At 46.9% G+C, this 25,249-nt stretch overlaps 1 protein-coding gene across 3 annotated transcripts in view; it reads left to right on the plus strand.

Moving 5' to 3' along the window:
• Window positions 1-25,249, plus strand: part of LOC135318491 (pseudouridine-5'-phosphatase) — a 498,722-nt gene that overhangs the window by 121,376 nt on the left and 352,097 nt on the right. The window lies entirely within an intron of this gene.

Genomic DNA, 25,249 nt, shown 5'->3' on the forward strand with positions numbered 1-25,249 from the left:
ATAATGATTGTCCTGGGAGGTTGCATTTTAGAATATGAGTGCAGAGAGGCCCAACACACGTGGCCAAGTAGAAGACGCCGGGTCTGTGCTGCGTGCTGCCGTGTCACTCCCTGGGTACACTCCCTCCACTCTCAGATTTGCCTGAACCCGGGCTCAGTCCATCCACCGTCCACTGCCCCCCACTCCCCTCCCCACAGGGACCCCACTGAGATGCCCTGTGCAGGTAGCTTCTTGCATTTTGCACCGTTACACAATGCAAAGTAAGGATGGTAGCAGCTCTTAGCTTTAAGTGATAGCATACCTTCCAAAACCGGATTGTACAGAATGACTCAGTGGTTGGTGTGTGGCGGGTCGTTGCTGGGTTAGGTCAAAATCTATTGCCTGGGGCTCCAGGCATTGAGTAGAAAACGTTTAAAATGAGGTATTCTTTCCCATTCAGATTCACTTAAACACATGAAAGTGCGCTGTGCTCAGACAGCGTGATTCTCCCTTCCGCGTTATCAGATACAGTAGATTGTGTCCCCCAGTTGTGACTGGGGTTTAGAGGCGAACTGGGTTTGTGAAGAGATCTGTTGCAAAGGGCAGGTGGGGTCTGCCTTTATTCCTAGGATGGGCCTCCCGCCACCCCGCCCCCGTTCTAGACTAGTGTGTGAGTGGACAAGTGGGCCCCACAGCCCACTCAGTCCACACGTACGATTAGTTATCACGTCGCACCAGCTGTCCCAAGTACCGAGCGCTACACGCAGCACGGCAGAGGTGAGTGTTCTGTGTACGACTGCTGCACAGCGGTGCCGAGAGCAACGACCGGTGCCGCCTGCTGGGTTTATTCGGCCAGCTGCGCTTCCTTCCTTGCCTTTCCACGTGCTCTTACATTTCGTCCTCACGACTGCGTTTGGGGCAGGCGGTTTTGCTTCCTGTGAGGTGACTGAGCTGAAAAAGTCCAATGGACAAACCGGGCGGCTGTAACCGGTGAGCGGCAGGGCTGAGCTTTGAATCCAGCTCTCTGGGATTCTGGCCTTAACCCTGACGTTGTAGTGCCCTCTGCTTGTCCTCTTATTTATAGGGTGGCACACCCTTTATATGGTGCCACCCTTTATATGGTGACACAGGGTATAATCGTGTGCTCAGATATGAGAGAAATGTGTCTTTTCTGCGTCCCTTGAAGTGTTTCTCTAAATGACTATTTACGAACCACCTCTCTCCTCTCAAGTGTGTAGAAAAAAAATTCCTAGGGCTGCGTTAAGCCTCTTATAACCCAGAGCCTCTCTGCTGCCTCTTGTTTTAAAACAATGCTTGGAAGGAAATAAATCCACAGCTCTCACGGCGGATCCTGACGTGGGCTTTAGGGGGACCATTGCCATAATATTATGTGTCAGGAAGCAATCTTCCAAATGACACTTCAGTGACCCGAAAGAGCCTTAAATCAAAGAAGACAGTCTTGGGTTGAGACTATTTGGTGCAAAAAAAGACAGGCACTGACTTTTTTTTTTTTTTTTTTTTTTAAGTAAGCAAATATCACACACAGGACAGTTGTTTAGCTTCTGATTCTTTGGATTTTGGCCTCGGTCCAAGCAGACGTCATTGTGTTCCAGGCACTGAAATTGGATGGTATTGGGAGAAAAAAACTCCAAAGTTGCATGGCAGTCGTGAGTTCTTGCGTGGAATATTTGTAAAAGCAGGTGATAAATGTCTTGGGAGAGGAGGCAAGGTCTTCCTCACTGTTTCATCCCTGGCTGCTTCATCAGTACCTCGTTGCAAACACAGGAAAGCCCCAAACCCTTTTGTTTGTCTGTGTCATGCAAAACCTTTAGAGCACCTTGCTAGTAAATAAAGCTCCCCATTACCTGTGACAGACACAGAGGTAGGTGCTCCGTGCACAGCCTGGAACACAGTTCTTGAAAAAGCACCAGGATAGGTGCGCTAATGCGAACTGCATATCCCTGCGTGGCTGGAACAGCTGTGGGGTCTTTGTGGAGGAAAACGGGACAGAAGCAGCAGACAGCCAAACGTCACCCAATACCCAACTCCTCCCTCAGGCGGAGAAAGCTTGCGCTTTCTGTCCTGCCGGAGGGGACTTAAACGGTGCATGGGAAATTGTGCGAATGGCTATTCTTAGACTTAGGGTAGAGGTGAGACGCCCTGGTTTGTCAGGCATGGCTGAAACTCCAGACGGAGTCACACAGACAGGCCTGGGTTGTAGTTTTCAGAAAACATAGGAAGAGACCCGCAACAACCACGCAAAGCAAATGTCAGACGCTCTAAAGGCCGTCATGTGCGGAACTAAAAAGAAAAAGGGAAGATAAAGCCAAAGCGATCCTGTGCAATGGCCGTGGGAAAAGCAAAGGACACGTTCCCCCAGCACGATTTCACGGCATGAACGTTTGCACTTTGAGGGACTGCAATCACTTAGACGTACACTCTGGGACCCGCGTAACAAAATTAGAACTTTGCAGAGTGCCTGTGTTATGTCGCAGACGTGAGTTCGTGTCGCAGAAATAATAGAATCTAACCCAAGCACCGGACTTCATGGAACTGTCTTCAATCTAAAGGGAAGGGTGGACTGAAAATGAGACCGAACTACGAGACATTGATACCTGCAGCTGTGAGCGCCTTCAGTTGATTGTGTGTGAGTGCTCTGATAGACTCCGACGTGCGGGGATAGCATTTCAATCAAACACAGTTTATGGAATTAGGCAACTTAATGAGAATGTGTGTTTTATTTTATTTGACTTTTTTTTTTTTTTAATCTCTCAGAGGCAGACCCTGCCAAATTAAAACACTGGTCCAGCAGGGGTGACCGACACATCTATTGCTGGTTAAAATCACAGCTCCCTAGCCTGGGGAATGGATTTTGTGAGCCTGGCAGCATCGAGAATGTTGCAGTCCTCAATACGTGCACAATTGTAGTAATTGTCTCTCTTCACGCTCTCTCTCAGAATCATTAATTGGTTTTTCCTCTTTGTACTCGAGTTACAGAGTACATTTTAAAATGTTTTATTAATTCCTAGCAGACTTCAGACCCTTTGAACGTAGGTTTCCTCTCTGCAGACGCAGAAGCTCGTTTTTGTCTCATTGATGAGGGGCGTGTTTATCCTCTCTGAGCTTCGCCAGCCCTTCTTCCAAGCGCCGTGTTGCCGGTGGGGACCGTGGCGGTGCCGGCTGCAGGGATGCTGCAGTGGTCAGGCTCCGGGCGTTCAAGTCCCCCCATGTTCCTGGCTCTTCCGTGTGCTAACTGGGTCAACGTGGACTCTTGGCTTAGAGTCTGTGTGTCATTTTTGTTCTCATTTACAAAATGAGAATGGCCATCACACGTCCCCCTCACAGTTGCTGTGAGGGTTAACGAGATGAGCAGAACAGTTCTAGGCTCATCGTAAACCTTCCATCCTGGTGCCATTTCTCTCCGGAACTTCTATTTCTTGGCTGCGTTGTTCATTCAGTCATGAAACAGTGATTTCACACCTTCCCTATAGTAGAGATGGGGCTGGTTTCTGGCAAATGAAGAGGAAATTAGAAGGAAGCTTTGGGAGACTTCCTAGTGGAGGGGAGACACCACTGTGTGGACAGCCTCCGTCTGACATTCCCATGGTCACAGCTGAGCTGAGTTCGGGGAATGGGGTCCGGACGCAGGAGTCTTCAGCCAAGACTGAGAATGAACGCATCAGGGAAGACTTTACACAGGAGTGCCTTCCATTTTTCAGACGCTTTCTTTTGTCATGGCACCTTTTGCCTCCCATGGAATTTTAATACACTGTGTATCTGTTTGGGTACTGCATGCCTCTCTGGGCTTTATGTATAAAGATGGCAAGCGTTTTCACCCCTAAGAGCCCATCTTCACCCTTTAGGGGAGCTACTGGGAGTCCCCACTGAGACCGCATCCTGTAGCAAGAAATGGCAGCACTGACTGGGCAGAAAGGAACTTCAGACGAGGCAGGAAGGAGGGTGTTACCATTATCACACTGACTGAAGAGACTCACCTGGTCCCCGGTGACACCCTGCAGAATGTCTGCGTGTCTACATTGGCATTTCATTACATGTGTGTACGTATACGTAGGTATACCTCGTAAATGCTTACATGGCTTAGATGTGTCTGTTGACGTCATTACATGTTATTTTTTTAATCAATGTTTATTATGTTTTATTAAGGTATAGTTGATGTACAATATTATATAAGCATCAGGTGTACAACATAGCATTTCAACCTTTTTAAAGATTATACTCCATTTATAGTTATGATAAAATACTGGCTTTCTTCTCTGTGTTGCACAATACACTCTTGTAGCTTATTTATGTTATATCGAATGGTTTATACCTCTGAATTACCCCCACTCTGATTGTGCCCCTCCCCCTCCCCTCTTCTCACTGGTCGCCACTAGTTTGTTCTCTGTATCTGTCAGTTGGCGTCTCTTTTTGTTATATTCACTACTTTGTTGTATTTTTTTTTAGATTTCACATATAAGTGACATCTTACAGTATTTGTCTCTCTGTGTGTAACTTACTTCACGTAGCATAATGCCCTTCCAGTCCATCCATGTTGCTGCAAATGGCACAGCTTCATTTTTTATGGCTGAGTAGTATTCCATTATGTGTATGTGTATATGTATCCTGCATCTTTATTCATTTGTCTGTCGGTTGACACTTAGGTAGCTTTCATCTCTTGGCTGTTGTACATAGTGCTGCTATGAACATTGGGGTGTGCGTATCTTTTCACATTAGTGTTTCTGTTGTTTTTTTTTTCCTTATATATATACCCAGGAGTGGAGTTGCTGGGTCATATGGTAGTTCTATTTTTACTTTTCTGAGAAACCTCCACACTGTTTTCTGTATAGGATAGTCTACTTTAAAACACAGATAGTTCTCAGTGACAAGTAGACCTTAAATTATCCTTAACGCATCTTTTTTTAGTCATTGTTCACATCCTTCAGAGGAGGAAGAAAGCGTACAGCCCTCCAAGTACTATTTTATATAAATGACTTATTGATGTGATAAAAATTATGGTGCTCATAGTCAACGAAACTGGGTAAGTACTAGTGGAAAAAAAGCCTCATTAAAATCTGTTTTTCAACTCTAGTTGAGGCAGCCATTTTTGAAGAAAATATGGTTGTAGTAGAAAAGCATAAGTGAGAAACTGAAAGAAAAAAAAAAATTGCCCACGATCCCAGCACCGACCAAGGGAAATGCCGCCATCAACATCTGGCTGTCTGTAGGCACACGTGTTCTGGGCATGGTGACAGACACTTGTAGAGCTAAAGGTCACAAAAGAGGGTGCAGTTCCCTGACCCTCCATAGGCAAGGCTTTAATCTTGTTCAAAACCAGATCTGGCCTTTGACCCTGAGCTCCTGGGCGGTGGGCTCCAAGCCCTCGGAATGTCCTGCCTGACAGGGGCATCTTTGTTTCCCTGGGGGGGTTGGGTCACTGGGTAGTGGAGCAGAGTTATTTATGGTAGGGGGTCTGGCCATGCCGGAAAGCGTAGCCCTGTGATGTAGGGTGGGGGCTTTGGGTCACGTGCTATCAGCCTCTCTCCTCTCCCTGCCTCCTTCTCCCTCTCTCCCCCCACTCCTTCCCCTCCTCCCTCTCTCCCCTCCCCCTCTCCTCCCTCTTCTATTCTCTCTAGCATCCTGAGTGGCTGGGCACTGAGGTCAGCCACGTGGACCATCAGTTATTCTCACGTGATGGAGCCACAGTAGAAACTTAGACACATTCTCCGGGGGGCTTTCCTGGAGTTGCAATGCTCCACGCATGTTGTGATGCAGCAGTGCTGGGAACGTAACACAGCCATGACTCGCCGGGGAGCAGATGTCTGGATGGACCGCGTTTGCAGCGTTCCTGGATGCTCCCCAGTACGCCTTTCCCCTGGGCTGAGTTCCCTCCCTGTCCTTTAGCCGTCGTCAAGCATAGCCGTCAGCAAACCAGCTTTCCGTGAGTTCTGTGAGTCCCCCCAGAGCTTGCAGGTGGCGACAGAAGTGACCGCGGTCTAGAGGGCTGCTCCCTCTAATGTTGTAGCTGGTGGGCTTTTTCTCGAGCAGGTAGTCAGATGTAAGGGGAGGCTCCAGAGCGGGTCAAAGGCAGGAGCTGGGGCGTGGTGAGCGGCACACAACACAGGGCTCCAGCCACGAAGCTGGAGGGCTCTGTTGGGGGTTCCTAATGCACGCACTGCTCAGCAGGGCTGGAACTCGCGTCCTCTCCAAGGCTGCTGCATGACAAGCTGGGGGAGGTGGTCAGGGATTGGGGAAAGGCGTCATCCAGGGCCAGTGGATGATAGAGATGGCGCCCTGAGCACAAGGGGGAGATGCCGGCTTGGGGTGTCGCAGTCAGTGAGAGCTCCCTGGAGGAGGCAGCCTGCAGCTAACCCTGCAGGCTGAGTGTTAGCAGGGAGGCCACCTGGAGAAAGGGGGCTGCAAGGGTGAACACTGAAGGCACTGATATATAGCGTATTCTTATGCTGCAGAGTTTACACCTGTCCTTTTTTGGGGATGGGGCAGTCTGCATAGTAGAGTAACAGGCATCAAATTTGAGCAGTTTGTGGGTTGCTGATCTTAAACCTCTGGCTAAAGAATTTGGGTTCTGCCCTAGCTGTTTTATTACTTTCTGTCTTTAAGGCCTTGGGAAAATTGGTTTCTTCGTTTGAAAAAAAAAAAAAACGGTCTGTTAATATTTAATTTAGAGGGCTCTTGTGAAATGTAAGTAGGAAATATATATAAAATATTTATTACCTTCCCTCATACCTTAGAGATGCTCAAAATACAGTTTCCTTTTATCCCAACCGAGAATAGCCTCCAGGTTCAGTGGGAGAGTTCTGTGAGGGATGTGCTGTTTAAGAATTTTTTTTTCTTTTTTTTTCCTGGAACAAAACAACAAAGATGAAATTGAATTAGGAATAAATTGAAAACAGAAGAAAGAAACTCCATAGAGTTAAAGCAATAACCATGACGTTAGGTATTTTGGAAACAAATGCATTTTTTTTAAAAAAAAAAGCCACAATTGCACTAAACGTGGCATAATTAACAGTGGAGACATTCAACAGACACTGTCTTCACCGGGTGACTGTGTTTCCCATCATCAGAGATGAGTCGTGTGGAAATCACGGACCCCTGGTATGACACAATAGGAGGGGTGTCTTGCCCCTGAGGACTTCTTCCCCAAACCCATAACTCTGGCTTAATATTCGGAAGGGCCCCAGACAATCTCAGATTGATGGACGTCCTAAAAACTATCTGTCAAGATCATGAGAAAAAAGGAGAGTCTGAGAAACTGTCACAGTGCAGAGGACTTTAAGCCTTGATAATGAAATGAATGGTACTTTCCCAGAACAGAGAAGAATAATTGCTGGAAATACTGGGAAAATCCTTGTAAAGTCTGTAACACCGTTGACAGTAATGTCCCCAGCTTGGTGTCACAGTTCTGACTGATGACCCGTGGCTCTGGAAGGTGTTACCATTTGGGGAACCTGGGTGAAGGCTATATGGGACATCTCCACGCTATCTGTACAACTTTTCCATAAATCTGAAATTCTTCCAAAAGAAAACATCTACTTAAAGTACAAGCTAAGGAGAAAAGTCCTTAAGGAGGAAAGGAGCCTGGTTCCTGGTTCACTGTGGGCTGTGCAGGTGTGTGCACTGCTGGGTAAACCTCTCTACATGGCCGTAATATCCCAAGTTCTCAGCTACGGACGTTTGCATGGCCATGTGCAACAGAGTCCGAGGTGAGACCGCTGGGTACCTGAAAAAAAACAGAGCTAGCGATATTCTAGGATGATTCCTGCCGTGCTTGCTGCATAGAACACTCTCAGAGAGCAGAATTAACTGCCCAGGTTTCAGTTTGGAGATATAGTCTCTCGCAGAGGGAATCCAAATGCTCCCCATTATTTGTGGTTCAGACCTTTTCTTCTCTAGTACATATGAGCACCCAGAATTTTGGGGCGTTTTTAGTGAGTGTTAATACAGGAGGTATGATTAAAGTCAGGCTCTTCCTGGGGGAAGGTCAGACTTTCTGCTCTTCTTCAGACCTTCAACTAATTGGATGAGGCCCACCCACATTAGGGAGGGCATTCAGCCTTAGTCATTCTGCCTGTTTAAATGTTAATCTCAGCCAAAATCATCATCATCATCATCAACTCACAGGAGAGCTCAGAATAATGTTTGACCAATAAATAGGGCACAGGATGGGAGGTCAGTCTCATGATTAGGTTATAAAACTGGGACTTTGTCTATCCAGCAGACTCTCTCCCTTGGAAGAAAGTAGTCATGCTGGGGACATGGCGAGGTTCCATATGGCAAAGAACTGAGGCTCACTCTGGCCAGTAGCCCACGAGGAACGTAATCTGCCCAACAGCCACGTGGATGAGCTTGGAAGTGGATCCTTCCACACTGCAGCCTTTAGGCGAGACCCCAGCCCTCTCTGACACTTTGTGTGTAGCCTCACGAAAGGTCCTGCAGCAGAAGAGCCAGCTATCCCATGACCAGAACCCTGTCCCCACTTGGGGATAATTTATCATGCAGAAGTGCACAGCCAGTGCATGGAGTTTGGAGGTTATCCTAAGGGGGAGGGAAAGCAATTTCTGTGAACAAAGAATACATGAAGGAACATTTTGTTTAGTAGGGTTCTCTGTGAGGAGGCTCCTGCGATCTATTAATAACTGGGGGTGAGAGATGAGAACTTACCAACTGCAGTAGTCAGCTTTCTCCAGAGAAACAGAGCCAACGGGACATATAGACATAGACAGGTGTCAGCGGAGACTCACGATAGGAGTTGGCTCACATGCTTTTGGAGGCTGAGAAGTCCTCTGTTATCTGCTGTTGGAAAGCTGGTGGTGTAGTTCAGGCCTGGGATCCACGGCAGCCAACTTTTTTTTTTTAAAGTGTAGTTGATTTACAATATTGTGTTAGTTTCAGATGTACAGCAAAGTGATTCAGACATATACACGAAAAAAAATATATATATATATTCTTTTTCAGATTCTTTTCGATTATAGGTTATTACGAGCTATTGAATATAGTTTCCTGTGCTCTGCAGTAGGTCCTTGTTGTTTATCTATTTTATGTATAGTAGTGTGTATCTGCTAATCCCAAGCTCCTACTTTATCTCTCCCCACCCCCTTTTCTCTTCGGTAACTATAAGTTTGTTTTCGATGTCTGAATCTTTGTTTTGTAAGTAAGTTCTTTGTGTCACATTTTATATTCCACATATAGGTGATAGCATATGATATTTGCCTTTCTCTGTCTGACTGACTTCACTTAGTATGATCATCTCTAGGTCCATCGATGTTCTGCAAATGGTACTATCTCATTTTTCATGGCTGAGTAGTATTCTGTTGTGTATCCATACCATGGTTTCTTTAGAAGCTACCCTCCTACACTGTTGGTGGGAATGTAAATCAGTGCAGTCACGATGGAAAACACTATGGAGGTTCCTTTAAAAACTAAAAATAGAGTTCCTTACCATATGATTAACATATCTCTTGGGCATACATCAGGACAAAACTCTAATTCGAAAAGACACCTGCACCCCAATGTTCATAGCAGAACTGTTTACAGTAGCCAAGACATGGAAGCAACTTAAATGCCCCTCGACAGATAAGGCACTTTCTACTGATTATATTTTCAGTGTACTATGGGTTTCCAGGGACATGGCCCCTAAGTCGAGGAAGATGTATGGAACTTCCAGGACAGCAGCAGTAGCGTGGAATGGACCAGTCCCTGTGCCCCAAATGAGCAGGTCAAAGGAGGTGAATCTGAGCTTCTTGCTGCTGTATTTTCTTCCTCTTCTCCCTTCATTTTCAGTGATGTAGGCATGGCCTTAGGTCATAAGCCCCTGAATGGCAGAGAGTGGATGTGCTCAATTGTTACATTGAGGGAGAATAAAATATTCATATTTGCCTCCAGTGGCCGTGTGTGGGATGCTCTGCGAAGTGTTGAAAATGTGGTACCATTTAAGACAGCTTAAAGCTCAAGCTGAAAGGCGGTTTCTCTTTACTGCTGAAATGCCAACTCCAGACTCGTGAGTTTTAGATATTGTGAATACAGAGGGCAGCTCCCCACTGAATGTTTCTGGACCTTGTGAAAACATGATCTTCCAGAAGGTCAAGGTTTTATCCCTCACCTCTCTGTCTGAATGTCTAACGTTTGGGCGGAGTCTTGCCTGCTTCCTCAGCACTTTACATCGAATAAAGGGTTTGGTTAGACTCCCCATTCAGTGCCAGGTCTGTGAACCACAGTAACAAAAAAACCCAAGTCACAAAAATCTGGACTAATACATGAAATGTTTTGTGCGTCTGAGCTGAAACACTCGTTTCAGTTCACAGCTCCCTGGGTGAAAAGACTTTCTGCCAAGATGAACGAAACCTTTAAAACAATTTCAGATATTAAAGTAAATATTAATTGGCATAGGAGGAAAAGTTCCATTATTCTATTAACTATTTTAGGAGTCCTGGTGATTAAGGCTATCTGGAGAGACGCAGGTGGCAGCAGCATTTGGAAATATATATATGACAATCTTGAAAGGGACGCACAGTAACAAGGCTCTCAGAGTGCCCAGCATATATTAAGAGTGCAAGAATTCAATGAGTAGTGTGTCATAGGAGTGGTCCTGAAGCCCTGTGTGGGGACTTTGGGTACGTCTGCTAAGACACAGTGCTGCACACGGGGTGTCTTTAGTGACAGAGATTTATTCTCGTCGTTCAGGGGCCAGAAGTCCAGAAAGCAAGGTGTGAGCAGGCTTGTGCTACCCCCAAAGGCTCTAAGAAATATTCCTTCCTTGCCTTTTTGTTGGCTCCTTGGTCGGAAGTAGCGTCACTCCAGTCTCTGTTCCCGTCTTCATGTGGGCCGCCTTCCCTGCGTGTTTCTCTGTATCCTCTCTTCTTCTCAGGAGGACACCCTACATTCAGGATGAATTCATCTCCAGATCCCTGACTAACTACAGCTGCAAAGATCTTGCTTCCAGATAAGGTCACTTGCTGAGATTCCAGGTGGAAGTCAGTTTTTTAGGGAACACAGTTTATCCTTAGGGTAGCTGGCAGGGTGAGGGTCAGAATATTCTACCCCCAAATATGCCACCTTGAGCTGAAGGCAGTTAAGAAGCAGCAAACACAGCCAGAGCCCCGTGCCCTCCCACTGTCTGCCCAAGAGTGGGGTAAACGTCCCTTCACGAAGGTGTTCCCCTGCCCCTCCAGTACTGGGATGAGAACAGCCCTTACTTATTACTGGACTCAGAAGATCAAATTGAAATGGCTCTGCACAGACAAACCCTTACACAAATAACCCTTATCTTTCATTGGTTTCTTCTGTATATTTACCTTCCCACAGTTTACCACCGCTAAAAGCCCAAAGTCCTTTTCCTTTTCTTGTTACTTACCTACAATTTATTGCCCTCTCTCAAAATGGCATATAAGCTCCTGAGTCTAACTGCTTCTTTAAGGTCTTCACTTCTTTTCTATGAAGACCTTCCTAGACAAAAATAAACCTTTTCTACTGTTAACCTATCTTTTGTCAGTTTAATTCACAGCCCTCAGGGACAGAACTGAAGAGGGTAGAGGAAAAAAATTTTTCCTTCCTACATATCCAGGGATGCTAAATTGTCTCCTCAGCTTTTCCCCACAAAATAGAAGCACAGAACACAGTGGCTGGAAAGTGAACACTCTATCCCCGTTCACCCTAAACACAGAGCCCTAATGGACCACTCCCAAGTCACTCAGGTCACTCTTACAGACCAGCCTAGAGGAGACCTTGAGTTCGGACCATAGCAATTTTACAGGTCTCCCTCCCTCCAAACGCACACCTAAGACTGGGATCGTTGCCCCTACTGGAAAAGAAAGAGCTTCTCTGGGGGAGTGCAGATGGTTTGGGGTGCAGTGGAACTAGGGGACAGTGCCAAGTAGGCTTCCTTCACCAGGGCAGCCGAGAGGGAGAAGGGGAGAGAGAGAGCAGAACCCCTGACCACTCGTGCCTCGTGGAAGGAGAAATTGAGAGAAGGATGCTCGCTCTTAGGTGAACTGCCCCCCTCCACACCAAACCAACGACAACCAAAGAGGAAACCGTTCTCCTGTGATTTGACAAGCACTGCACGTCGGAAGCTACAGGAAAAAAAAAAAATTTAACAACATGATCAATCATTTCACACAGACTTCTTCCACTGTGCTCACTTATGACCCACAGACCACTTTTCCCTCCCCTGCTGCCCACAAGGTGATTCTCTGATGGGTCTTAGGGTGTACAAAGTAATGTCTGTAACTTTAAAGTTTCAGGAGACTAGTGTTGCACGGGTCCCCAGCTTTTGGCTGAAGAACGATTCCTTCGTTCCTGTAATCCATCCTTGTGAATATGGTGCTTTGGGCTGCCCTGGCTGATTCTCACCCAAACCCATCATTGTCTTAATTAACTGTCACTGGATGAGAAGACAGTCACAGACAGTATGTGAGTCAGTGTGTGTGGCTGTGTGCCAATAAAACTTTATTCAAAACTGCAGGCCGAGGGCCAGGTTTGGCCCATGGGCTGTGGTGTGCCAACCCCCACTATAAACCATGAATCAAGCTGAGCTCCCCCTCCAAGAGCTTTAAAGACCCTTTATTTTTGAGGTAAGAAGAGGCTGAAGGTTGGACACCCAAGATTCCATGTCCTTTTTTCCTTTATTTCAATAAACACAGCCACATATCAGGAAGAGCTAATTCAACGTCAGTGAAGCCAAACTTAGAAGTGATAGTGTACAGGTCTTCTCTGTGTTTTGAAAAGATCTTAGGGGATTCCTTCTTGAACCAGCTATGTGGAACGCTTGACTCCTCCCCCCACGCCATGGAACAGCATCTCCAAGTGCTAACAATAAATGTCTTTCAAGTACTGGGAAGTTCATATAAGAATAAAGATTTAGTCTTAAGATCTATCCTCTTTTTTTCTCACGCTGTGGCTTCTGTGACACGTCTAAGGAAACCTCGCACAGATAAGTAACGCATTTCCCCCCGACACTTTGGCAAGTCTTTCGATAAGGATAAAAACCTATCTCGTTCCAGTGGAAAAGAAATTGCATTTCCTCCTCCTCCTGAAGTGGAAAGATTTCACCAGATCCCTTGAAACGACGGATGGACCTTCGCGATAAAAAGTCAAATAAATCAAAAGAACCAAAGAGTTGAGAACAAGTTTGCAAGAAGATAATTTTAAGCATACGTTATAATCGGTCTGCTGGAGTACTTACCCATTATCTGCTTTTTTTAGTTATTACCAATTTTCTGGGACATAATGGATAATTGTGCTTAGGAATTTGAAAGTAAAATGTGACATTTGCATAAAGGTTTTGCGTTCACCTTTCCACCTCTTAGCTTTGGCGGGGTTGGTGTGCAAGAAAAAAAAAATGCTGCCTTCTGAAGGTCGTTCTTAAGTTGACGTAATTCATGTGACCCTTGGCCTGAAACGAGAGTCTCCCTCCCTTTGGGATGTTGGGTCCCACCTGTAATCCTTCCAGCAAAACAGATGCTCGACTCTGCAAAGATCAAAGGATGGGGATTCCCAAGTCCAACCGATGAGACGTGCGTTTCCAAAAAGGTGGCAGAGAAGAGAAGAATGTGTGCACCTCCAGCTGCACAGCTGGGACCTGCAGGAACACATGCCTCACACGTGTGATCCCGGGGGAAGGTCCTCTGGGCAAGACTCGTCCGTCACCGCTCAGGGCCTGCCGTGTGATGTGACAGGTGCTGGGGTCAGGTGAGCCGCCTTCACCTGTTCAGGAGGAAGTCATCAGTCGGGCAGGAAGGCGCCGCCCTCTGACTGCAAAGCTGAGTTCGTTTGCAGTTGTCTTGAGGACAGAAGACAGGCGGGCTTTGGAAAGTTGGCTTGAAGGAGTTCCTTTACCTGGTGCCCACGTAAACACACACACACGCCCGTACAGCTATCTATAAACACACATTTAATTAAGGCGGCCGCTGGTGTAGGGTGTCCACGCAATTAATTTTTACCAGTTTAAGAGCACAAGGCCCCATTACAGTTAAATATCTTTAAGGTCGTATTGTAAATGGTAAAGATGTTTCTTTAAATAGCGAGAGAGGTTGCAAACCTCCTTGCTGAAGCAGATACTACAGGAAAGCAGAAAGGAAGTGCAAAGCAAAACAAGTAATCCTGTTAATCTGGGGGTGAGTGTTCCAGGCACCGCGAGCCCGGCCCTGCCCCCAGCCCCCGAGACCCCCGCGGACCTCCCCCTCCAGCCGAGCTCCTGTGTAGCTCAAGAGCCCGTCACAGAAGAGCCGTCGCCCTTCAAATTTCTGATTTACGCTGACTTTCTCACTGGCAATTAGGAACAGAAACTGAAATAGCAAAAGCCCTGACTTTTTGGGCTCCAGACACTTCCATCCCACAGTGTGTAACAAATTGACCTCATTATTCCCATACTGTTAAGACGTTTTTGCTTTTAAATATAACAGGAGCTCAAAGCTTCACACCCGCACTGCTTCTCTCTTTTCCTTCGGGGAGCAAGCTTCTCAAGACAGTGCTCTCTCCATTTGCAGACCCCCGTCCCCTCCCAGGCCAGCTTCCGCCTGGCTCCTGGCCCCTTCAGCCCACCCAGATGGTTGTCAGCAAGGTCACCAGTGCCTCGGTACCGCTCATGCCGCACACCTGAGTCTTAGAGCTTTGTTCTGGTGGGGCGTCCCAGCAGCCTGGCCCCGCCGGCCACTCCCGTGGCACCCCGTCTCCTGTCTCACCCTCCTTCTCTGTCTCCTTCGGCGGCCGGTCCTCCTCTGCCAGACCTTTCTGTGTTAGAGACGGGCAGCGCTTTCCTCCTTTGCCTCTGTGACCTCTGCCCAGGCAGTCTTACTCAGCCTTGCAGCTTTGCTGAGAAAGTGCCTGTGAAGATTCTCATGAAAACGTAACAGGAGGAAACAGTGTTTGCTCCAGACACTCCCCTACTCCTCACAGTATCCCAAGGCGGTCGGTCCTGACTCTGTGACTCCCCCTTTGACGGATGTGGAAACCAGGCAAATACAGTTGAATCAACTTGCCAAGGTCAACATCCAGGATGTGGCAGAACCAGGACTTAACTCAGTCCCTCTCTTACCCTTGCTACGCGGTCCCCCGAGCCCTGGATCAGTTTACCCCACCGCCTCTTTGTGGATTCCTCAGTGCCTTTTCAAGCTCAAGTCTAAAACCAAACGTGCGAAGGTGGACACCCAGTCCTTTTTCAGCATGCTCTGTCTCTGTGAACAGGACCACCACCCGGCCAAGTGTATCAGCCAGGAACCTAAGAGCTTCGGGGCACAGTCATTCTCAGAGTCATTAGCATCAGCAAACGGTGACACCCAGCGCTGGGGGGAGTGTCTGCATCAGCTCAGAGGCTGGGTCTCCCCGTGTGCAGAGTCCACGACGCATTCACGGAGCTGCCACTGAGGTTAGACCACAGCTTCCATCCTGCAGGTCACAGCATGGTGCTGGGGCTGAGAGTCGTGCTGAAGTTCCAGGAATCAGAAAGAAAAAGGAAAGCAAGTTTGAGAGATGTCAAGCTGAGGCCTTGACTGAAGGGAAGTGTCAGTGAATCTCCTCGTTTGCATTTGTCCTCGTCACGTGGACCCACCCACCCTGGCTCGGTCTCCCTCGAGGGTCCCACGTGGGATGTGGTCATCTTCCCCCTGAGGAAGGACCTGAAGGTCCCACTCTTCACCCTGTGCCCCGTCCGCCACCTCCACGTGCTCCTCCTTGCCCCCTTGGGAAACTACGAAGTTCACCTGGGGTAGAAGGAAAGGCTCAGGAACCAGCGTGTCCCGGGACAACATCCCGCCCTCGGGTAGGACGCATGGTCACGTCGTAGGAGAGAAGGCGTACGCAGGGCCTGGGACAGGAAGCGCCCGAAGGACCAGTGCACTGTGGCCAAGTGTGATTTGTGGGGTACATCAGAACATAACAGGGTCGCTAGATGAAATACAGGCACCCAGTGGCGTTTGCCCTTCACATAAGTATAGAACATACACACTGAAATGATTTGTTGTCTGACTTTCAAATTTGAGTTTCCTGCATTTTTATTTGCTAAAGATGGAAGCCCTAGTACGAAGTATCCTTGTGTAATATGATGCTGGCCTGTGGTTTCTGTTCTGCGTAGTACATGACGGACACCCTGGTCCGGCTTAAATATTTAAATACAGTACTGTCTCTGTAGGACCAGGCGTTTCCAATTTGGATCCACCCATCTCTAAAGCATAAAAGAGTGACTTGCAGCACACAAAATGAGAAGATGACTGTGGTTCCGTTTTTTGAGGTGTCAAATAGGAGGGATGGGAAGAAGTGTGTCACGCATTTTGGGGGAGGTACCAACTTTATTGCACGACAAGTGAGAAGTAATTTTTGACACCTCCTTTTGGAGGTGTCCATTTTTTGTAATTTTATTTTTTTTTAATTTTCCGTTATACCTAATATTGGGATATTCTTATCGGATGGAATGACAAATGTACCTGAATTTTTAAAACAAAATGTCAGGTCTCAAAAAGATTTCACAAGTTACTCCTACACCCCCAGAATCACTCTGCATTGTAGTCACGGCAGCTGAGTTGGAAAGGCTGAACGGGACCGTTCTGGTCTGGAGTTGCCCATAGAGTGAGATGAACAGGGTGTTTATTGGATTCAAACTGATGGCTGTGTAGGATTCTAGGCACTGGGACCGGCTGAGGGTCCCAGCTATAAGTGTCACCCCTCTCAGTGGGAGCCTTCTACGCTGAGGAACGTGAGAACTTTCTTTCATTTAAAGCAGACGAAATCGCTTCCCAGAGTCTTCAAAGTCACCTGCCAAACCCCTCACAGAAAAACAAGGTACTTTTCCTTGTGTCATCCTACCGCCCAGAGTACAGTAATTTTAGTTCTTTTTAGAGGCACTATAAAGAATAATTTTCTGGGGGAGGGTGTAGCTCAGTGGTAGAGCACATGCTTAGCATGCACGAGGTCCCGGGTTCAATCCCCAGTACCTCCACTAAAAAATAGTAACAATAAATGAACCTAATTACCTTACCCCTCTAAACATTTTTTTTTAAAAAGAATAATTTTGTTAGTATCCATTGATGGTCATGACTAAAAGTCACTTGTTGAAAACAATGGTGCCAGTTACTTTAAAAAAAAAAAAAAGGATGATTTTAGAGCTGCTGGTGGTGTTGGTAGAGAGTTTATCAAACTTGTGCCAGGGAAGCCAAGCGGAACGCAGACTTCCACCTCCTCCAGTGCAGTCGTAAAAATGAGGTCATTCTATAGGAAGCACAGAAGTGCCGTTGGAATAATTTAGAGTTCCCTTCTTGCTGGCAACGGATGCGTGATAAAATGGTTCTGTGCAAGAACCGAGGACGTTGGAGGAAGGACGTACGTAGCCCCCTTGCATTTTCAGTAATTGTTTGTAGACTAGAGAACAGGATGGCGTTAATTAAACTGAATTAGTGCCGACCTGCCTCCTTTTTCCTTTTCGATGGCTTTGTGTTACATTCCATTTTCGTGGAATTAGAATCATTAAAAAAAAAAACAAAAAAAACCAAAAAGAGTACCGAAGCCTTCAAAGAAAAGATCACGCTTTTCAGGCCCGTAATTTAAGTTTTGCTGTTCCCACCGAAGCGTACCCAGAATTCTCGCTCCCTTTGTGTTTTCTACTGCGTGTTTATTCAGTTATATTTTTAGACACACTCATTCCGTCGTGCGCTCCTGCCTGACTGTGAGCAGGAGGCTGCGAGGCAGACGCAGGCACAGGGTTCTTCTGAAGGATTTGTCCGGCAAGGCCCTGGAGAGAGCCTTTAAGACATGGCGCCAGCGTGGACAGGAGCATGGCGGCCACAAAGGAACCTGCCCAAGAAAGCCTGAGAGTCCGTTACCCTTGCTCCTTGCTCCCTGCTCCCTCCCTCTTCTCCCTTCTGCCACCGACACCTTTTACTCGGAGATGAAACCCTGTCTTCACTGGTTCATGAGACCGATGGCTGAACAGGGCCCTGCTGCTCAAACAGGGTTTGAGGACTAGAAGCTGAGATGAAGAGACGTAACCCTTGGCCGGTCCAGATACACGAGAAAGAGACAAAAACACAAAAAAACAAAAACGGAGGAGAGGAAGAGAAGAAAAAGTAACCAGCTGGCTGGCACGTGTTTGCAACCAAGTGTTTGGGTCACCTTGTTTAGATAGTGAATCTCGAGGACTGACTCAGTTTCCCTTTTATGAAGGGCATAACTTCATCCGCTGATCGTGGGCACAACTTTCCCACTTAAGAGGGGAATATAAGAGACACAGGAATAGATGGTGAAAGAGATTTTCTGTTTATTTGTTCAGTTTTTTTTTAAAGACCCGGTGTGCATCCTGTTCCTACTTGGGTACCATAGCATTGGCCAGCGGACCTCAGTCTCAAGCACAACACGGCTTCCCTTTCCTGGAACGTTCTGGCACCGGAGACGTGCCTCCCCAGACCCCAGTCTCTGGGGCAAACGGTTAGGATGCCCAGATGCTTACAGAGAAGAACAAACCCACGAGGGCACACTTGACAGCTGCCGTTTATATCTGAATTATACGTTTTATAGGAAAGCGCAGGCAGCTCGGAAGACCCAGTGCGCGGAGTGACGTCGCCCACAGGCCCGTCCCACCCCTCACGGGCAGCTGCCCGCCCATCTTCCAGCGCCTCGCACGGGTACCCAGCGCCCACTCAGCACGTAGTTATCCAGCAGGTACTTGGGACGGGGGACCCAGCAGCGACAAAGCAGGTGGACGTCCGTGCCGGTGTGGGAGACGGGGACAGGCATGAGAAATGCAACCAGAGACAGAGTGTGTGATGGAGACGAGGGTCAAGGATGACAGAGCAGCAGGGGAGGGAACAGACAGTCTCGGGGCTCTGGGTGACAGTCACACACGGCGTATGGATCTGGTAGGAGTCCCTCAGGGGGAGGGTTTGCAGGTGTCTCAAGGAAGGCAAGAAGCAGGTGACACGGTCGTCGTGATGAGAGCCGCACAGGCTCCAGCGGGAGCAGTGGGGACGTCTCCTTTGAGACGGCGGAGTTGGGGGGGGGGGGAGAGGGAGAAAGGTATGGTTGAAGCACGAGAGGAGAGTGTGCATCTCAGGGCACGCCTCCAAGGGGTCGGCAGGGACCAGACGGCGCTCGGCCGCCAGATGCAGGGTGGACTGGAGTAGAAGGCGTGAGGCGAGGCGGTTAAGGACACGTCCTCACATTTCAGTGGGCTGATGGCTGAGGAGGGGCAGCTGATGGCAGGGGAGGAAACAGAGCACACAGGTGATGCTCTCAGTAACCCGGGGGGAGGGCGGTGCTGTCCAGCTCTGCTGAGACATCGTTCGAGCCTGGATGTATCTTCGTGGCTGTCCTGACTGACGCGACGAGGGCTGGAGGAGACAGAGGGGATGTGAGGATAAGCAGCAGGTGCGTGGCCGAGAACCTGGGAGAAAAGGACGGCGGGGACCTTAGCAGAAGGTGCGGGAGTCGCTGGGTTGGGGGTGAGAGGGAGCCCGGTTTTGGGTCTGTCGTCCACTCGGCGTCAGCCACGTAAGGAAAGCTGTCATGTGGGGGTGAGTACATGTTTCTGGAATTCAGGGGAGGGGTCTGTCTGGGGATACAGATGTGGGAGTCACCTGTACATCAGGTGGCATTTAAATCCATGAGGCTGAATACTGAGACACTTGCGGGTAGGTGTAGACAGACAAGGGCCAAGAGGAAGCGGGAAAGGAGACCGAGGATGGCCACCCGGGACGCAGACAAGGACAGAACAGAGAAAACGTTTCAAGGCGGAGAAGCAGTCGATGGTGTCACCTGCCTTTGGGAGGTCACATTCGGTGGGGCGTGAGGAATGGGTGTTGGCTCCAAGGATGACGGGACATCATGGGTAACTTTGGGTGTGTGGCTTGGGGTGAAAGGATTGGAGTAAAAAGAAACTGGAAACATGATTGCACACAGCTCATTCAAGAAACTTTGTGACGAGGAACCAAGAAGAACATCGTGGTAGCTGGAGGTGGACGAGGCGGACGAGGCGGACGAGGCGGACGAGGCGGACGAGGTGGACGAGGCTGCGGGGCAGGGTTTTATTTACTTGGTTTCGGATGACAGAAACGCTGGCATATCTGTCTGCGGACAGGAGTGGGTCCAGTGGAGGGAGAGCTGGAGATTCTGCAGGCTGCAGAGCGGACTGCGTGGGAGCAGACGCAGGAGGGAGGGGGCCCTGGGAACCTGTATGTCCCCTCTTGTGAATCTTTCATTCTCAGGGACGTAGGCTGCCGTGATGTGAACCACGAGTGGGGACAGAGATGGAGACAGGACTTAAACGACCCAATGAGAAGGTCCCTGAGGACACTGGGAAAACCAGAAGGTCCACAGAAATGTAATATGCCCACCAGACTGCGTCAAAGACTTACTTGGGATCTGAGTTTCAGTGACAGCATTCTGCACCATCTTGTTGTGTTGGATTTTTTTGTAACCACATTCAGCTGGGGGTGTTCAGACATACAGCAGGTGAATGGTGGGATTTAGGTGTTTGGCGTGACAGAGGGGCTCAAGGAAGTGCAAGAGAGGAGACGGGAGAACTGAGGGTGTCCGGAAAGGACGTCGTAACGTTTGACCGTAAGTTAGAACAGGAGGAGAGGAGGAGTGGGGTAGGCTGTGAGCAGTCATGGAAGGTGCCAGGACCCGTGGATGGAAGATTGGTTGTAGACTTGGGTTCCAGAGAGAGCCAGTAGTGAAATAGCAGGGAGTGGTCTCGGGGCGGGATGTAGGAAATGTGTTTTACGAACAAGAGGCACTACTGATGATTGCAAAGTAAAGGGTTTGGCTCTTGAAGGCAGTGGCTGACTTGAATGTAGGACAGACCATTGGGGGCGGGAAAGGGACCCACTCAGAACCCGAGTTGGTATGAAGACCAGTTGAAGCTGAAGACATCTGAGATTCAAAAAATGCAGAAAGAAGCCTCCGTTTTCCTGAGCCTTCTCCTTTAAACCTTCATTTGGGTTTAAAACTTCTAACTGTGTAGCTGAACTCACGAAGGCACCAAGATAAACCAGGCAGGTGCCAATGCAGCAGGACTTAGCAGAAGCCTCTTCTGTTCTGAGTTTGAGTGAGCACCGTATCCCTGCATTAAGGTTTTCTGCTTACTCTGGGCAGGGAGGAGAGGAGGGAGATTTTCTGAAGGTCGTTGACGGCATGTCCCCTAGTTTCAGCGTTTGGTAGAAAAGCTGACTTGCAGTAGTAGGGCTGCACTGACTTTCAGCTTGCACACAGTAGGGCTCCACGAATGTCCACGGAATTGGAGGAAACTGGATTTGCTTTCTGTGACACAGGCTCACAAATGCCGAAGCCACTGGGAGGCTCATCGCTTTTACTGAAAATTAAGCAATCACAGTATCTCTGGCCGTCTTGTGTTTCAGATGCTGAGATTTCCTCATTCAGTATGCACCTATTAACTGCCTCGATGCAAAGAGGGAGGGACGGTGGAAATTCAAAGCCCAGTCAAGAGTAGATTGATAAGAGCTGGTATCTCTGGCAGCATCCGTAATTAATACGTCCTTTTTGAGCTTGTTAAGGAACAGAAAATGTTACGGAGGGAAGATTAAGGTTTGACACTGGCTCGAGGGAGACGGTGCAAATCTTAGACAGAGGTTTTCTCTTTAGCGATGATTCCTCACGAATGCGCGCGCTGAGCCACCGGCAGAGCTTCTCTTAGTCTTCCCTGTTTATCCCCAAACTGCCCAGTGCCCCGTCAGCTATTTCTGGTCTCGTGAGCCTTTTCTTGCTTGGCAGTTGGTCAGAAAACCAGCGCTCAGGTGACTTTCTATAGTAGCAATGGTTGCCCCATCCAAGAGTTCTCCATGGACAAGATCATTCCGTTCCGTTCCGTCCTGGAGTACTTCACATTTAACCACTCAGTCGTCACAAAGGCTCGCACACTGAAGTCTGAAGCAATGCCATGTTGCTTTTGAATGAACACAAAGTGTACGTTGGAATCCACAGCTTCCTGCGTTTTATACCATCCCCACTTTATTTTTAGAGACTTTTTTTTCCAATGATTTCCCTTTTTCTCCCCCTACTCTTTGTTTACTAACTTGGTGTTTTCCAACTTTACTTGCTGATTTGTCAGCACGATGTAGGAAGTTTTTAATTTAAAACCGAAGTCAAAGTGCTATAAATAAAATGTAAGGAGAAAAAACCTGGCATTTTTGTTTGCCTCTTGCATGTTTTTAAGGTATTTTAATGCATCTTTTCCATAAACATAGAAAGAACAAAATGTTAAGGGTTCTATTTTTTTTTTGTAGATCCTGAGTATTTTTTTCTTTCATTTTCCTGCAGAAACTCTGCATAGAGATTGAAATAATAATTTTATTAATTACAACCTTTTTTACAAATGTTTTTCAGTTAGCATCAAATGAAACCAATGGATAATATTAACTCACACGTTAAAGTGTCTTCAAAGCAGACAAGCTTTTGAGTAAAAAATGTCAAAATCAAATGAAAATATGAGCCATATCAGTGAACAAAGTTATGGACTTGCAGGGTTGGTTCAGCAGCCCCCACCTGGCCTCAGCAGCCCAGGCCTCGTCTGTCTTCCTTCTCTGCCGTCTGATATAGATGACATAGTGACTGTTGGCCTTATGGTCACATGGTGGCTGCTGCACTTCCAGGCATCACATCCACATTCCAAGAAGGGAAAAAGGGGCAGAGTGTAAAGAGCTGAGGGAAACATGCTCCGTCTGACCTTCTTGGTAAACTTAAAAACATAGAGAATCAACCTGTTATTATTTTTATGTGGTTTTTTTTTTTTATCTCATAGTATAGATTGGTTCTTATGACTCTTCTTAGTTGCAAAGAAATCTGGGGATGTGAGAGAAGAAGGGAAGGACAAAGGTGGAATGAATGGTGTGGGGAGGCAGGACACAGGGTATTCCAGCATCAGGCTTAGCACGACGTACACATCATGATGAGCACGGTTCACCGGGCAAGACCTGAGTCCCAGGCCTGACCTGATTATCCAGGTTAAATCTCTGTGGGTGTGTGTGTGCGTGTGTGTGTGTGTGGGTGTGTGTACGTGAGTGCCTGTGGAACCCAGGAAAGTGTCTGCCAGGGCACAAATGCTTATGCATGGGTGTGATGATTAATTTTTCCTGTCAGGAGATATATATGATACAGTATATATGTATGTATCAAGAATATGTAAACAATATATATATATGATATATAAAGGATACATAGAAAGGGTGCATATAAATAGGGAAGATATATGTATACCAAGGTTTATACATGTTTAAAGGATGTATCTATATAAAGTATACATATAAATATGAAGGATATGTGTATATAAAGGGTACATACATATTTAAAGGTATATATAAAAGGATATATATGTATATATGTAAAATGTATAAAGGATATACGTATAAGATATATAAACATAGATACATAAGATAAGACATTTATTATATAAGATATATAAACAAAGTATATATAAAAGATACATATAAACACGAAGGATACATGTATTTAAAGGATATGTATGAGAAGATGTATATATGGATGTATGAAAGGTGTGTTGAAATGACTCCCCTGGTATAGACACTCACATATATGTGTGTGTGAGAGTGTGTGTACATATATATATACACACACACACATATCGAGGGTCTAGCACTACACGTGTGTGTGGGAGGGGAAACCTGGGGAAACCAGAGCAGTCTGGTGACTTGGGAGTGCATCTCCACGAACGGTACAGCAATGCAGTGCTCTGGTTTCCAGTTACAGTGGGCTAAAATCCTCGCCCCAACAGCCTCTTCCTGGATGACGGTGGCTAAGCTACTGAATGTCTCTTAAACGGAGCTACGGTTTCCTTTTCCATAAAATGACAATGATGGTCCCTGCCCCAGAGATTAGGAACATTTGGTACAATCCCATATTGAAACCCAGGGCAGTAATCATGTAACAGAACGTAAGACAGAGATGCTATTATGAACAGGCTGTCAGAGTCAGAGTTGTCCGTATGAGAACATTTTAAATGTTTTCCACTTAACATAGATGCATCTAATCAGCTACTTAAATGAATGCCTCTTTCCTTGGAAGGTAGGGGTAGCAGAATACCCAAGACATGGTCTCAGCTGTCAAGGGCCCTGAAGTATATTCGGGTGACAAGACTAATGATACACATGGAAGTGAGGATGGGAGACAGAATTTCGCAGGGGTCCCACATGTGGCTCAGATAATCAGGTTTTCTTTTCATTATAGTCACTTCATTTCTGCTCTGTCCCTCCTCACCCCCTTCCTTTCGTGTCCCTCCCTCCCTCCCCGCTGTCCCTCTTTCTCTAAGATACCCAAGTGCAGCCACAGATCACTGAAGCATCTCTACGCTCGTGTATGTGTGGGGAAGTAGGGGGTGGGCATCCATTAATTGATTCAAAAGATCTTACACCTGAAACTCTGTACAACTATAAAAGGAAGCCTGTCTCACCGAGGACAGATGCATACCGATTCCTTTAAAACACCGAAATCTTTGAAGCAAAATAGCGGTGAAAAGATATCATTACTCTGCCTTTTTTTTTTTTTTTTTTTTTTTGTAATGACTGCTGAAAACAAACCATGTATTTGCGACTTGGACCCAGAAAGGCAGATTTCAGAAAAACACCTTTGGGAAAATGAGTAACTATTCACAGTGTCCCTTCACAACGAACTATTTAGGAAAAGCAGTGGAGAAATGTAAAGAGTAATTCTCTGTGTTAGCAGGAAAGAGAGTCTCAGCACATTGAAGGGGAGTCATTTGAACAAGCGTTTCCGGAAAAAACACAACCCTGGGAGCTTAAGTTACTACGTATAGGAATCAAACACAACTCAGATTTATGAAATTATTGTTCTGTGCCTTTAGTTGTATGTTTACAGTTTTTGAATACTGAATTGCTTTTTTATTATAATGAGAAAAAAAATCACTGGTAGGTGGTCAACACATTCATTGTGAGAAGTCAGTTCCTTTTGTTTTTTAATTGAAGTTTAGTTGATTTACAATGTTGTGTTAGTTCCTGGTGTCCAGCAAAGGGATTCAGTTATCAGCCTATCTATCTATCTATCTATCTATCTATCTATCTATCTATCTATCTATCTATCTATCTATCTATCTATCCATCCATCCATCCATCCATTCTACCTATCTATCCATCCATCCATCCATCTATCCATCCATCCATCCATCCATCCATCCATCCATCCATCTTATCTATCTACCTACCTACCTACCTATCTACCTACCTATCTCATCTATCTATATCTATCCATCCATCCATCTTATCTATCTATCTATCTACCTACC

Source organism: Camelus dromedarius, chromosome X, assembly GCF_036321535.1.
Source record: "Camelus dromedarius isolate mCamDro1 chromosome X, mCamDro1.pat, whole genome shotgun sequence".
NCBI classification, from domain to species: domain Eukaryota; kingdom Metazoa; phylum Chordata; class Mammalia; order Artiodactyla; family Camelidae; genus Camelus; species Camelus dromedarius.